Raw genomic sequence first — 14398 nt, 5'->3', positions numbered from 1 at the left:
ACCCGCCCTGGACGGAGGCTCAGCTCCGCCAGGGGGCTCTGCCTTAAGACGCTTGACCTGGAGGTCACGGCAGTGTGTGCTGTTGTGAGAGACGAGACAGGCCCTGGCCCCAAGCCGGTCCCCACGGCGATGGGGGCCAGGTCAACCAGGATGTCGGCATGGCAGGCCCGTGGGCCATCTGGATGCGTGTACCCGCTCTCCTGTGTGTGTGTGTGCGCGTGTGCATGTGCGCTCACTTCATTCTATGTCTTGGGCCATGGGACTTTTCCACTGGTCATTCCACACACTACTCCTGGCCCCCGAGAGCATGAAGAGCTACCACCGACTGGGAGATGCGGGCAGAGGGCCCTGAGCCCAGGACGGGCCTGTCTGCCCTGGGAGGCGCTGTCCTTCACGGGTTGCCCCCGCGCTTTCTCGCCTACACTGTGGGGGGCCGCCCGCTTCAGTTTCCTGGTCCCCGAGTAAAATCGCACCCTGGCCCGGAGGTCTTACTAATGAGCACACTGCAGTGACACAGCCACGAAATGTTTACAGCAGCTCCATTCACTATAGCCAGGCTATGGAACCCACCTGGGAGCCCTCCAAGATGAAAGGACAAGGACCATGTGGCACGTGTACACTGGAATATTACTCAACCTTCAAGAAGAATGAGGTGAGGGCATGGGCAGGTAAATGGTTGGAACTGGAGACGGTCATGCCAAGTCTGGAGACTCTCATGCCCATCCCAAAAAACCAAAGGCCGGCTGTTCTCTCTGATATGCAGATGCTGACTCACAGGGGAGGGAGGTTCCCCGGGCTGGACAGGAGGAGTGGGGGACAGAGAGAGGCGTGGGAATGGGAAAGACAGTGGAATGAACTGGACCTCACTCTCTGTGTTCCTATATGAACACACGACCAGGGTGACCACATCATGTACAACCACAAGAATGGGGAGTTACATCCAGGATGTGTCCACAGACACTCTACTCTCACATATATGCCTCCTGGCAACTAGCCCCTCCCTGGCCATGAGAGCCCCAGGAGGTGCCCCAGGGCCTAGGTAGAGCCAGGCCCTGCCCCCTAACAACCTAACAGCTCCTTCCCCTAACCTTGTCGGGGGACACTGCCACCAGGGCTGGCAGCCCCGAGGGCCCTGCTCTGCAGAATTCAGGGTGTGTGGCCCTGGAGTCCCAACCCCGACCACCAAGACAATCCTCCTTTCCTGTTCCTGTGGCCGGCATCTGATGACCGTGCATTGTGCTCACAGGTGTCCAGCTTTGGAACATCCAGGTGCCCGGGAGGTGGGGGGCCATGTCCAGGGATAGAGCTCGAGGCCTCGACAAACCCGTTCCCGACCAGCAGAGGGAGCTGGAGCCTCTGCCACTATTTGAGGAACCAAGGATGGGCCAGGAGAAGCTGGGCTGGGGGACAGGTCAGGTGGGCTGCTTCCTCACCCCCAGTGGGGAGGTCGCTGCAGGAGGGGGACACGCGGGGCAGCAGCCCACAGCCCGGCCCCCGTGGCTCCGGCCCGGCTACTTACTTGCTGATGTACTCTGCGTCTAGGAGCTTCCCGCAGGCCTTGCACTTGAAGCAGCCCAAGTGCCAGTGCTTGTCCAGAGCCACCAGGGCCTGGCCGTTTTGGATCTCTGAGCCACAGCCCCCGCAGCCTGAGGGAAGAGCAGAACACAGACGTCCTCACGTGGGGCCCAACACCACCAAGGGTCCTGGAGGTGACCTGGAGGCACCAAGGGCACTCTGGCTGCTCCCAGACCCTGGAGCAGGCCAGAGAAAGAGGGCAGCGGGCAGCCCTGCTGGCTCGAGGGAGGCCCGGCCGCCCTGGCTGACAGAGACGGGAGAACGAGGGTGTTCTGGGGTTCCGGGGCACCGACTGGGGCCGCAGGGCTGGGAGCAGGGGAACCAGAGCCGGACATGGGCCTGCCTTCCAGAAGGCCGGAGCCACCTCCACAGCATCCACGCAGACAGGGGCACAGGGTGGAGGCCTGGCATCTCCCCAGGCCCCTCCCCTGGAGGCAAGACGCTGAGCCCCGGGAGGCAGCGTGCCCCCTGGAGGGAAACGGGCTGCACTGCAGAGGACTGGGCGCCCGGGCAGAGTCTGGCTGTGCACTGAGGTGTGCAAGGTGGGCAGACAGGAGTCTGAGGGACGGCCTGAGGGACTCCAGTGCAGGTAGCTCCTGGGCTCAGCTCTTACCTGTGGGTCCCTCCCAGGAAGCCCCTCCCATCCCCAGCTCCTGCTGCCACAGTCTGCGGCCCCTGGCACAGCACGCCCTGCACGATGCCCCATTCTACCCGGGGACTCTGCCTGGGCCCAGCGGGCTCTGCACTGGCCTCGGGCCTCCTCCCCCTGCAGCCTGACCTGTGGGCTCCCACGGTGGCTGCCGCTCTGCACCCTGTGGCCAATGGCCTGGTCGGGGCCCTGGCCGGCCTCCCCGTGTTGCCTTCCCTCCCAGCCAAGCTGCCCGGGCCTCTGCACCTGGCCCTTCACTGCACCAGATGCTCAGGCCCCTCCTCCAGTGAACTCTCACCTTGGCCCCACGTCACTGTCACTCAAACGGCTTATTGAGGACGAGTGGGGACTCAGCAGGGGGAGCTGGGCAGAGACTGGCAGCATGAGCCCACACGGGGGAGGGGGCAGTGCCCAGGGGCGTGTGACTGTGTAGACACATGTGTGTGTGTGTGTGCAGGTGTGCATGGGGTGTGTCGTGTGAGCATGTGCACAGCCATAGTGCAGGGCCCTGGTACACACAGGGCTTGGTTCCAAGACCCCTGAGGAGACCAAAGTCCACGGTGTTCAAGCCCCTGACGGGTGGCACCCTCCCGTGTGCCGAACACCTGCAGACCACCCCCAACACCTGGTGCGTGACAGTGCCTCGTGGACAGTGGCCACACTGGTGAGAGAACACGTGGCACAGGCCACGTGTGCTCAGGCCCAACCCTAGTGTTGAGCAACAGTGGTTCACGTGGTCTGACCCAGGTTGGTTGCCACCGTGGGGTGGAACCAGGCACAGGACCGAGTGGACACGTGTGTGTGCACCTCTGCCTTTGTGTGCAGGAGGGTCTCTGTGTGCAATGTTGTCTCTGTGTGTCTCTGACGACGTCTGTGTGTGCACGTGTGTCTATGCACACATGTCTGCAGGTGTGAGTGTGTCTGAGGGGCTCTTGTGTGTATGTGTGCGTATCTGTGTGAGAGTCTGGCTGTGCACTGAGGTGTGCAAGGTGGGGCCTTGGGGTCCTGTGTGGGCAGACGAGCCACCATGGCCTGAGGGGCCCCAGTGCAGGTGGCTCCTGGGCTCAGCCAACTGGCTCAACAGGGAAGAATGTGGCTCCAGGTCCAGACAGACCCGCTGCAAATCCTGGCCCACCACTGCAGGGCCACCCTGGGCAGGGGCCCTTCCCCTTGAGGCCTGTTTCCTGGGGGACAGGCTGTGATGTTGGCAGTCACTGCCCAGCTCAGATACAGCACAGCTGGCCTGGTACCATAGCTGCCGGCCCTCAGCTCAGTCAGGGCCAAGCAAGACCCACAGGGCCTGGCGTGCAGTGGGCTCAGGCTGCTTGGCACGGGTCTTGTTATGCCCACGGATGTGCTCAGGGCCTGAGTCACTGCTTTGAAGAATAAAGTGAACCCACACCCACTACGCGCGGCTCAGGCTCTTCCTGAGTCAACGCTCTGCTCCATCCACGTGCAACTTTGGAAACAAGTGAAGAGACTTAACCCAGGACCAGGCCCCGAGGGAGGGGGCTCAGGACACTGGAAGCCCAGGCCAGCCAGGCCTGAGAAGCTCAGGTGAAGGAATGAATGGAGCCAAGGTGGGGGGACCCTGTTCAAGTCCAAGGGCCAGAAGAGCTCAGAGCAGACACCTCTCTAGCTGCAGACGCATGTGGCCACCGGCATGTTGGTCCAGGGCATGCTGTGGGAGCTCCATGTCAGAGGCTGTCAGCTGGGGTGATTTGTTCTCAGGGGACAATGATAATATCTGGCGACCCCAGGGGTGGGGCTCCCGCCATCTAGAGGTAGGGGCTGGGATGTGCTGAGCCTCCTGCTGTGCACAGGGCAGCCCCCCATCACCTGGCCCCAGAGGCTCGCTGTGCTAAGGCTGAGGACCCCATGCTGAGCCCTGGTTGGCATCAGTGTGTGATGGGCGAACGGGGTGACTGCACACCAGGCGGCAGTGCGGGGGACAGGCAGCCTGGGGCAGGGTGGGGGATGTGGAGCCTGAGCCAGGCTGCCCGGGCCCAAGCCCAGCTGTGCCCCTCCAGCTGTGGACCACCGGGAAGTCACTTGATCTGTGTCCAAATGAGAGGAGGACACCCTTGTGGAGTGGCAGCACCAGCCTCCCGCAGGGCAAAGACAGGCGCAGCCCAGGCATGAAGGACACGCCTGGTGAACTACAGATGCCCGTTGGTCCTGCTGCTGTGGCCAGACAGTGCCTGGTGGGGCCCAAGACACCACCCCCTTCCTACTGCACCAGCAGCGTGCCTGCCCCGCCCAACCTCCAGCTCCTGGGGGGCTGCCTCCATTTCTCTGCCTGAGCCCAGTGGAGGGCCCAGAGGCTCTGGGCACATTGGACATGGACCTGACAGCCCGTCCCTCACTCCTCCTTGGCCACCTGGGGGGAGCACTGCTATCAATGAGCAGTGAATGTAGGGACCAGGGGGAGAGAGGGACGTCGCCATGGAAACCTCAGCCATCTGCACACATGTGGGGCTCAGCAGGGCTCTGCGTGGCTCCGCCAGGGACAGAATAGCCACATGTGACCTACGCTGCCCCAGGCTCAGCCGCAGTTTGGCCTTAGAGTGCAGTGGGCCTGCGGGGCACCCCCAGAGTTGGCCGTCCACCTGCCACGCCCTGGGCCTGGCTCTGCCACCTGGAGCAAGGGGCTGGGGCTGGGCTCTTCCTGATAGGAGCCTTCTAGAACCTTCCAGTTCCTGGTTCCCCTTAAATGGTCCTTCTTCCAGAAGAGGGCACAGGGTTCAGGCCCTGGTCCTGCCTGTGAGTCCTATAGGGACCAGGATGTGCTGAGTGGTGTCTAGACCCTCGCCTGGGACCTCAGAGGGTGGGCTCTGACCCCCACCCCCTCCACCTGTGGCCCCCCAGTCTAGCAGGGTCAAGGTGATGGGGGCTTAGTCCCTGTGTTGGGCCTGAGCTGGAAACAGGGGGCTGTTGGAGCCCAAGGCTCATGGTGACGGAGAAGTGACCAGCTGGCCCGAGAACTCCTCTGGCCATGGTGGAGTGAGAGGGGCGGAGCATGGCTGGCACAGGCCACGTGTGCTCAGGCCCAGCCCTGACATGCTACGGGTCCTCACCAGACAGGGGCACCGCGGTGACTGCCCACGGTGGGTGCAGGGCCTGGGGAGGAGCAGAGGGGGCCTTGCCTCTGGAGTCATTGTCCCTGACTTCATGGATGGCTGCAGATGGGCTGTGCCCCATTTCCCAGGGAGCCTGGCACCAGGCCACCCTGCTGGGGAGGGGCTGGGGCTCCAGGTCCTAGTCACCACCCTCTTAGAAAGCCAAGCTGCACCGCCTCCCACCAAGGAAGACGCAGGGCTGTAGGTGCCGTAGCCCAGGTGCCAAGGCCCAGGCGGCACAGACCTAACCCTGGAGACAGAGGACCCGTGGCCCCGTCCTGGGCCTGGCCGCCAGCTCTGCACAGCCCCTTCCTGCCCCTCCACCCGACACCCTCCAGCCTGGCTGCGGAGCCCGAGGGTGGAGCCACAGGGCTGGGGTGGCCAAGCCTCAGCCCAGTCCTGGGGCTTCTCAGCATGGACAGAGCTGCTCCCCATCCTGCCCTGGGTTGAGCCCCTCTAGACCACTGCCCAAACCTCTGCTGGCCCAGCCACCCTATGGCCTAGAGAGGGAAGTGGCTTCATGGATCAGAGGTCTGTGAGGGTCCATCCACCAGGCAGCCAGGCTCAGGCCAGCCCTGGTTGGCCCAGTGGTGGCCTCATGGAGCATTGCCTGTGACCAACACCTGACCAGACCTGGACAGAGCAGGGCTCCCAGGACAGGGGCACCCTCCACGGGGCATCACAGGGAAGCCTGCAGGGCCCCTCCCCAGGAGAAAGCCCCGGGTGTTCCTCTGTTGCTAAGCAACAGGCTCAGGACCACAGACTCGGGCCTGCCTCTACCCAGCCCGCCACTCTGCCCTCCCCACGTGGGCACCAGAATGGCAGCCGGGGCTTTTCTCCCCTCAGAAGCTCTACCTGGTCAGACTCGTCCCTAGCATTCAGGACTGTCCTGGCCCTCGCTCACTCAGTTACCTCCGACACACCACGGAACACCTTGGCATGGCCACCCGGGTCCCGTCTCCCTGGCGCCACCCCACCCTTGCCCCCACAGCAGCCCGTCCCCCCACATCGTCTGGTGGTGCCCATGTGTCCTCAGGTTCCCTGGCTTGGTGATCTCCCTTTGTGCCCATTGCTGTGGCTTCAATATTGGCGACTACCAGGTCCCCAAGGCCACAGTGTTAAGAGGCATGGACCTTGGGAGGTGAGGGCCTGCTCTGGGGAGTAGGTCTGGCATTGGGTAAAGGGCTGCAGGCTGGAGGGACCTCGCCCTTGGCCCCCGGGAAGCAGAGCAGCCCTGCCAGACGCCAGGGCTTGCGCTTGACCTCCGGCCTCCGCGACCCGAGAGGGAGTTTTGTTCTTTGTAGATTCCCAGCCTCGGGCAGTGTGTCACAGCAGCACAAACGGAATAAAACACCATCCACTGGAATTCTGCCTGCGTCCCACGGGTCAGAACCGAGGCCACTTCCTGGGAGACCGCTGGCCACTGAGGGCCGAGCCCACATGCCCTGGAGTTAAAGGCCTTACCCGCAACCTCAGGCCCTCAGTCCTGGCTGCATGCCCACACCTGGAGGAGGGAAGAAGTCTCCCTGCAGGGCACTCTGGGGCAAGAGGCAGGAGACCCTTCAGATGACAATACAGGAGCCCGGGACTGTGATTCTGATTGTAGGTTCAGAAGAGGGTAAGTTCAGTGTTCTTCCACGGACGTGGGAAGGAACAGGTTTTATTATCAGACCACCTGGGGGCCAGGGGAGCGTGTGTTTTTTGAAATTGCACAGTTGGTTGGGTGTGGTGGTGCACACCTCTAATCCCAGTGCCTCAGGAGGCTGAGGCAGGAGGACGTGAGTTTGAGGCCAGCCTCAGCAACTTAGTGAGGCCCTAAGCAGCTTAGCAAGATATTGTCTCAAAATAAAAACTAAAAAGTGATGGGATGTGGCTTAGTGGTGAAGCACCCCTGGGTTCAATCCTCAGGATTACAAAAGGGAAAATAAGAAAAAAATGCATGCTTGATATTTTACAATGAATTTGCTCTTAGGAAGGTTGTTGTTCGCCCTGAGTGCAGGAATCCTTCACGCCAATAACTTTCTCCAATAACATTTTTTAAAATTTTTTCTTTTTAAAATTTTTTTAGTAGTAGATGAACACAATACCTATATTTGTTTATTTTATGTGGTGCTGAGGATGGAACCCAGGGCCTCACACATGCCAGGAGAGCGCTCTACCACTGAGCCCCAGCCCCAGCCCCAATAACATTTTTTTTAAATCTCAAAATAACCCTCAGACAGTGGTCTGTGGCTGGGTATTTCCCTCTTGCTTCGGCTGCCAGGAGGCACTGGACCAACAGTTCAGATGAATACCCTCCTTTTAAAGTTTTGCCCAGATCTTCTGACTTCTATTTGGTTTAGTCATACTGTTCCTATCCATGAAGACAATCTTGAAAGCTCCATCCTCCAGGCCCCAGCTGGAGAGAAACTTCTAAATGGAGCACTGTCCGAGCGAGCCCCAGAGCGTCAAGGGCACCACGCCGGGCCTCTGTGCGCGGGCCTCCGGGGGGAGGACCCCTGCCCTCTGGGTGAAAGTGGGAGGCTGGGGTGCGGCGGCCTCTGCAGGCTCCACCCAGCAGGGAGCTGGGGAGACAGGGTTTGGGCAAGGCAGGAGGTGGGAGTGGGGGCTGCCTCTGGGAATCCAGAGAAGCCCCACCTGGGTCCCCATCCCTAGATGTGGCCCTGCCTTGGGGACACCACTGTGGCCACAGTCCCAGGCCAGAACTCTGCTTCTTTAGCGGGTGCCTGCAGCAACATGGCACAGGCTGGGTGCCCTGTCCCTTGGTGCCTTGGTCCCTCCCAGGCCCGTCCTGTCTCTTGCCCCAGAAGACCATCCCGGCTGTGAGAGGCCACCTTGCTCTACCCCATCTGCACTCTGTGACACCGCGGGCACTTGTCCCTTTACGGTGATGACCGCCTGCCTCCTCACTCGGGAGGGATGTATTGAGCACCCACTGCATACGCGCCTGGCCCAGTCTGGGTGGACTGGGGACCTGAGAGCCCTGGAAGCCAGGGCAGGAGGGGAGCTGGGGTGAAGGCTGCCGGGGAGAACGAGGAGGAGGCGGGGAAGGCCTCCTGCAGGAGGGGGCTGGAGGCACCCGGGAGGGCAGAGCCGGGCACAGGCTGGGTGGCAGCGGGGCCTGGGCTTCACAGCCTGGTGCTGCCCCACACGTGCCCACCGCTGCCCACTGTGGCTACTCATGTGCTGGGTCCCCGTGTGGCCCAGCCTGTCCCCCTGCCACAGAGGCTACCCCTGTGTGCTCCGAGGGTCCACTTACTCCGGAGGCCCTGGGACAGGTGCACGCTGCTGCCCAGCGCCGTGGGCAGGGAGCACTTCTGGCACACGCATTCCTTGCCGTTGAAGGTCACTCGGTCCCCGGGGGGAAAGGGGAGCCTGAAACAAGAGAGCCCGTTACTGCCCAGGCCCCCTCCTGCCCGTCTGTCCCGGAGAGCTGCCACTCGGAGCACAGCAGGCGCCACAGGCTGCGGACACAGGGCCTCTCCTCCAGGCACCATAGTGTCCCTGTGGGGGGCTCAGGTAGCCGCTGACACGTTTCCATGTCTGCATGAACAGGGAGGGCGGAGCTGCCCACGCCCTGAAGAGGCCTGGCTGGGTCAGCCTGCCTTGACCTATGGGCTCCGTGGCCACCAAGTTCCACCCTGGTGGCCGCAGTGATGGGCCACTGCTGCTGAGCCCCTGCTGGGTGCCCGCCCCCTCCCGTGGGCCGTGGCCTGGCTCTGTCCCCTGCCTCCGTCTCACCAGCTCCAGCCCAGCCACCCCGGCGGCCATGGGGACGTTTGGGAAGCACGAGATGCCACAGTCCCCCGCTCTGTGGGGCTGACGTTCATTCAGCAGGTGTCTCTTGGGTCCTCATTCAGCTCGTCCCTGTCCTTGGGGACCGTGTTCACGTGTGGCTGGGCCGGGCCACGGTCCACAGCCCCCTCACCTCCTCCACTTCCCTGAAGCCCCTGGGCTCAGCCTCCCACCAGAGCTGTGCTCGCCCCGGGGTCTTGTGTCTTGCAGTCCCCCCAGGAATGGGGACTTGGGACTGAGTGGGGTCCGCACAGTCACTGGTGTGATCTGTGGAAGTCTTTAGCTGTGGAACCTAGAACAAGTTACTCAGCGTCTCTGTGCTCGTTTTTCGTCTGCAAAATGGAACTAACACAACCCGTTAGCAGCCATCCCACCAACAGCCCATCCGCTGACATCAGGTGGGCAGCGCTGGCCATGGCTGGCCTGGGAGCGGCTGGATGCAGGGCAGCTGCTCCTACAAATGTGGGTCACTAATGAGATGCGTCCTGTGGGTGCACACCCACCTGGCCCCGGGGAACACCCATGGCCCCATGGCCTGCTGGCTGTCACGCTGCGTCCGTGGACCTCCCTGCCCAGGAGGCGCACAGTGCCCCTTGCTGGACACGCGTGTCCTGCTCCTCACCACCAGCAGTGACCGGCACGTGCATTTCCCTGCTGTCTTCTGACTTGGCGCCTCGTCAGCCTGGCAGCCTTCCTGGGCAGGTGGCGGCGGCGCCCCCCAGGACCTGGGGTCTAGAAGGCCTTTATGTGGCCTCCGTCTTACGTGAGTGCCCCTGTGGGTGCCGTCTGTGGGTGCCGTCTGTGGGTGCCCCTGTGGGTGCTGTCTGTGGGTGCCGCCTGTGGGAGCCATCTGTGGTGCCGTCTGTGGGTGCCGCCTGTGGGTGCCGCCTGTGGGTGCCGCCTGTGGGAGCCATCTGTGGTGCCGTCTGTGGGTGCCGCCTGTGGGTGCCGCCTGTGGGTGCCGCCTGTGGGAGCCATCTGTGGTGCCGTCTGTGGGTGCCGCCTGTGGGTGCCGCCTGTGGGTGCCGCCTGTGGGAGCCATCTGTGGTGCCGTCTGTGGGTGCCGCCTGTGGGTGCCGCCTGTGGGTGCCGCCTGTGGGAGCCATCTGTGGTGCCGTCTGTGGGTGCCGCCTGTGGGTGCCGCCTGTGGGTGCCGCCTGTGGGAGCCATCTGTGGTGCCGTCTGTGGGTGCCGCCTGTGGGTGCCGCCTGTGGGTGCCGCCTGTGGGAGCCATCTGTGGTGCCGTCTGTGGGTGCCGCCTGTGGGTGCCGCCTGTGGGTGCCGCCTGTGGGAGCCATCTGTGGTGCCGTCTGTGGGTGCCGCCTGTGGGTGCCGCCTGTGGGTGCCGCCTGTGGGAGCCATCTGTGGTGCCGTCTGTGGGTGCCGCCTGTGGGTGCCGCCTGTGGGTGCCGCCTGTGGGAGCCATCTGTGGTGCCGTCTGTGGGTGCCGCCTGTGGGTGCCGCCTGTGGGTGCCGCCTGTGGGAGCCATCTGTGGTGCCGTCTGTGGGTGCCGCCTGTGGGTGCCGCCTGTGGGTGCCGCCTGTGGGAGCCATCTGTGGTGCCGTCTGTGGGTGCCGCCTGTGGGTGCCGCCTGTGGGTGCCGCCTGTGGGAGCCATCTGTGGTGCCGTCTGTGGGTGCCGCCTGTGGGTGCCGCCTGTGGGTGCCGCCTGTGGGAGCCATCTGTGGTGCCGTCTGTGGGTGCCGTCTGTGGGTGCCGCCTGTGGGTGCCATATGTGGGTGCCGTCTGTGGGTGCCGCCTGTGGGTGCCATATGTGGGTGCCGTCTGTGGGTGCCGTCTGTGGGTACCATCTGTGGTGCCATCTGTGGGTGCCTCTGTGGGTGCCATGTGTGAGTGCCGTCTGTGGGTGCCTCTGTGGGTGCTGTCTGTGGGTACCGTCTGTGGGTGCCGTCTTTCTCGGCCCTCGCTGTATCCACACACCACACGATGCACAAGTCCGCGGTTTTCGGTGGGTTCCCAGCTGGTGGCACCACCACGGCCGACTCCGGGATGCCCCAGGGTCCACGGGAGCAGCCGGGCCCCCCCATCTCCTTGGCTGCAGCTGGACTGCAGTTCCCAGCTTCTCTCCTCCTCTCTGTGGACCCCTCCACCCTGTTTCCCGCCTGCGCACCTGCCACTGGGGTCTGTTGCACCTCTGTGGACCGGGGAGGCCCCTCTTGTCACTGCTATGATTCTTGTCACCCCTGTGGTGGCCAACGTGGCTGTGAGGACGTGGTAGGTCTGGGGTTTGTCCTGTTTCGGGCACTTTGTGATCCTCGGGTTTGTGGTTCTCATCAAATTTGGAAAATTTTCATCTATTATTTCTGCAAGTGCACTCTGGCCTCCCGCCCACCTGGGTGGATGGGCAGAGGGACCGGCAGGCAGGGGCAGGAGAATCCATCCCCTCCCTTCACCGGCTCTTTCCTGTTCTGGGTCTTCTCTCTGAGCTGAGTCTGGAGCCCTCGGCTGCTCCGTGCCACCAACCTTCCTCTGTCCCCCTGACCCTTTGCGGGTTCCTCCCGGGGGTTTCATTTCAGGAACTGTGTCCTTGCGTCTGCACCCCCCTGGCCGCTTCTCGTCCCCTCCCTGGCCCTCCTGCATCTGTCCGCCCTTGCCTTCCCACACCGATGGTATCAGAGTCGTGGTCCAGGGCACACTGCACTGTCCTGCGGGGTCTGCTCCCTGGGTGCCTCCTTCTGGGGAGGTCACGTGTTCTAGTTTCTTAGGACCAGTGCATTTTGGGGTGTTGGACATCCCAGATTCTGGTTTTGTGGGCTGGATCTCATTTTCCTGCAGAGTGGGGGGCGCTGGCTGGGTCGGCCTGTCCACCTCAAGACCAGCACGCTCCTCTGAGGCAGCCCTTGGTGGGGGATAGCCGTAGTCTTCCTTCAGGGCTATTTTAGTCACACTGCTAAGTCCTGAGGTCCCTGCGGTGTCTTGGGGTTCAGCAGCTTAGAACTGGGACTTGCTGGGCACGCAGTCACCTGGTCACTCCCTGCCCACCTCAGGCCACTCCCTCCATGTGGCCATGGCTTGGTATTTGGCCCAAGCCTCAGAGGTGTCCTCCACAGACTTCCGCGGCCACATGCTATGCTCTCCCCGCTACACTGCCTCCCCGGTCCTCACCCAGAGGACTCCACGCTCTGCCCAGCTTCAAGAGGCCACTGGGCCAGGGCCGGGCCGGGCCAGGGCCGCACTCTCCTTCCGACGGATGCCACCCCACCCCGCCCCCGCCAGCTCTGGTGGTTGAAGCCAGCAGATGGATGGGTTTTGTTCCGTCTTCTGCTTGTTTAGGTGGGTGAGGATCCCAGGCCCACGACGCCCGTGTGACCAGCACTGTCTGTTGTCATCTGTGAAACAGTGGATTATCCAGAGGGACCTCTAAGGCCACAGGGACTCGCCACCCTGGTCTCTAAGCCACACACAGAACCACAGCCCAGACGATGCCAGGCCTGCGGGCTGGGCCCACAGATGGCCCTTTCAGGGACGTGTTCCTGTGTCCCTGCTTCCGCTTGTCCCCATCCTCTGACAAAAGCTGACCGCGTTCCCGCTGTGACCACAGGGAGTGTTGGAGCGGGCAGCCGGTCCGTCCTGGGTGTGGTGCCGCAGCGGGCAGGAAGCGGACCCTGCCTTCTATTCTCTCCCTCTTTGTTTCCTAGAAATGGAACGTTCTCCCGGGAGAGCGTGGTCAGGCTGACTGAGCAGCTGCCCGCTGGCTCCTGCTCGGCCCAGGGGCTGCAGCAGGCAGCGGGGAGTGGGGGCCCTACAGCAAGGTGAGGACCCACCCTCTCCGTGGCCACCGTGCTAGCTCTGTGCCAGGCCCCGGGTGCCAGGGAGGAGTGAGACGCAGCCCCTGCCCTTCCCGGACTCCCACCAGGCAGCCACAGCCACGGGCTGGAGAAGGGCACGGTCCTGGGGCCAGGGGCACCGCACGGCATGCAGCGGGGGCCACAGGAGGAAGGGCAGGCGCCAGGCAGCGGAGCCTGCAGGAGGCGCTGGGCAGCGGAGACTGCGGGGCAGGGCCGTGCACCTGTCAGTCAGCAGGCAGCCTGGGCCTGGCACCCAAGGGTGCTGAAGGGACTGGTGGAGGGCAGACTGGGAGGCTCCTCTGCCAGGCCAAGGGGCTCGGCTGTTCTCTTAGGGCCACGGGAGCAGCACGGCACGGGGAGCGAGGCAGAGGGGAGGCTGTGGAGGCCTGGGAGTTTCGGCCTGAGTGGGGCAGTGGCTGTGTGGGCATTGGGAGGAGGAGCTGGGGTTCTGGGAAGAGGCCCCGTGCCTGTCGGGTGGGGTAGTTCTACAGATGGACGTGACAGGAGGGCTGCTGTGTGGCCCGAAAAGTTGCTTGACCTCTCTGTGCCTGGCGCAGGCTTGGGAGGTGGGCAGTGGGGGAGAAGGAAGCACCGTGCCCAGGAGGCCACTCACCGGCAGACGGCGCACACGAAGCAGTCAGGGTGGTAGGTCTTGCCCAGCGCGGACACCACCTCGCCCTCAATGAACTGGTCGCAGCTGTAGCAGCGGGTGCCGTAGAGCCGCTGGTAGTCCTGGGAGCAGATGTACTCGCCCTGCCGCACGAAGAAGCCACCCTCGGCCAGGTCACAGCCGCAGGCTGGAGGGGGACAGGCCTGGCGTCAGCAGGGTGAGCCTCCCCAGGCCACAAGCATAGCACAGGCCTGGGTGTCGGGGTCCCCTGGGGCCAGGCTCCTGGCCTGGAGTGGAGTGGACGTCCCCACACGTGACCTCAGCCCAAAGGCCAGAAGCCTTTCGAGTGGACCTTGCTGACAGAAGCTCCCGGAAAGGGGCACGCTCTGGGGATGACAGGCGGGCTATCTGGGGGGGTGGGGGGAGAGGCCAGCCTCTGTCCTTGCTGGGCAAGTCTCAACCCCACCACAGATGGGGTGTCCACGTCCCCAGGGCCCCTCCTACACCAGGTGGGTGGTCTCCACATGCTGCACAGGGGACGGGTGACAGCCTGAGTTCCTACAAGGGCCCTGCTCTGTTCTGGGCTAGGCCTGGGGGAGGACAGGCATCCTGCCCTGGTCTCCTTGTCCCCACACCCCACAGTGTGGCCGGCAGCGCTGCGGGGAGGAGACGGGCTGCTTTGTCTCCTGCCACGCTGGCTCCCCCTCTGGAGCTGCTGGGCCCGGGGAAGCCATTGTCAGTAGGCAGCAGGGGCCACCCCGGGCAGCACGGGCGCCCCTGCCCCGTCCCCCTCCAGGCCCGGGAGCGCTCAGGAGCCGTGTGCAGTCTGGAGGGAGCAGCC

At 63.6% G+C, this 14398-nt stretch overlaps 1 protein-coding gene across 14 annotated transcripts in view; it reads right to left on the bottom strand.

Moving 5' to 3' along the window:
* Ablim2 (actin binding LIM protein family member 2) overlaps positions 1–13764 on the bottom strand; it is an 89791-nt gene extending 76027 nt beyond the window's left edge. For 10 of the 14 annotated variants that reach the window (XR_007340970.1, XM_048784106.1, XM_048784111.1 and 7 more), the window contains exon 1: positions 1520–1652. The gene's annotated coding sequence lies outside the window, so the exon portion shown is untranslated. Of the gene's footprint in view, positions 1–1519; positions 1653–8602; positions 8719–13560 lie in introns of those variants that run through there. The other 4 variants (XM_048784116.1, XM_048784117.1, XM_048784120.1 and 1 more) reach the window with 2 other exon arrangements.
* Positions 13765–14398: the final 634 nt, after the last annotated feature.

The sequence above is a fragment of the Marmota marmota genome, unplaced genomic scaffold, assembly GCF_001458135.2.
Source record: "Marmota marmota marmota unplaced genomic scaffold, marMar, whole genome shotgun sequence".
Taxonomy (NCBI): domain Eukaryota; kingdom Metazoa; phylum Chordata; class Mammalia; order Rodentia; family Sciuridae; genus Marmota; species Marmota marmota.
Note: the sequence above shows the minus strand (reverse complement) of the source record. Positions and strands in the feature narration are given on the sequence as shown.